Below are 730 nucleotides of genomic sequence, written 5' to 3'. Positions count from 1 at the left end.
CAGGAGGACCATCTACTACTACTCTGAGTGACAGAGAACTATCTGTGGGTTGGAGGACATCTTCAACACTTATCTCTTTGTTTTCAGTTAGTTTAACTGTTTTATCAACTTGTCCTCTTAGCAGATGCCAAGCTGATTCTGCTTGTGTGCTGGAGTCTTGTTTTTCTACTAGTGCTAGTCTTCCAAAGAAATCTTTTCCGATTCTTGGTGGCCAGTCTGTAGCAACAATAGGTTGGTGTTTGTAGTGTTGTCTCATATTGTCAGCATATCCTTGAACATCATCAGGTATTGAACTAATGGGTTTAGCTACATCAGACTGACCTGTTGATCAAGATACATAAAAACAATGTATACACATTAAATAATTTATTACCTCTTATATTAGCAACTGGTGTATTGGATATACCATCAACTGGTGATGGTAGTACAGTATATGAACTGACATTATCAGATATAGACTGACCTAATGTATTGAGATATAATGACTATATTGATCACTGATAATGTACACACACACACTCACCTAACTGGTGTAATATAGAGGTAGCAATATCTGTTAGTGTATGATGTTGTTGGTTTATTAATACATGACATATATCAATAAGATACTGCTCTGGATTAAGAGAACCTTCCAACTGTCGTTGTATCACAGACACTAATTGACTCGATTTCCTATAATCAGATATTCCTGTTACTGTTTGTATATTCTCTTTAGTATCCAGTGGTATCA

General features: G+C 35.9%; 1 long non-coding RNA gene across 1 annotated transcript; it reads right to left on the bottom strand.

The window, feature by feature from the left end:
- Window positions 1-252: 252 nt before the first annotated feature.
- On the bottom strand, window positions 253-464 carry LOC109589408 (uncharacterized). The gene is made up of 2 exons (XR_002188680.1): window positions 374-464; window positions 253-321 (listed from the first exon to the last, which is right to left on the bottom strand). It is a non-coding gene; the product is annotated as an uncharacterized LOC109589408 (long non-coding RNA).
- Window positions 465-730: the final 266 nt, after the last annotated feature.

The sequence above is a fragment of the Amphimedon queenslandica genome, unplaced genomic scaffold (assembly GCF_000090795.2).
Source record: "Amphimedon queenslandica unplaced genomic scaffold, v1.1 AMPQUscaffold_11352, whole genome shotgun sequence".
NCBI lineage: Eukaryota > Metazoa > Porifera > Demospongiae > Haplosclerida > Niphatidae > Amphimedon > Amphimedon queenslandica.
The sequence above is the reverse complement of the archived record's forward strand: the minus strand, read 5'-3'. Positions and strand labels throughout refer to the sequence as shown.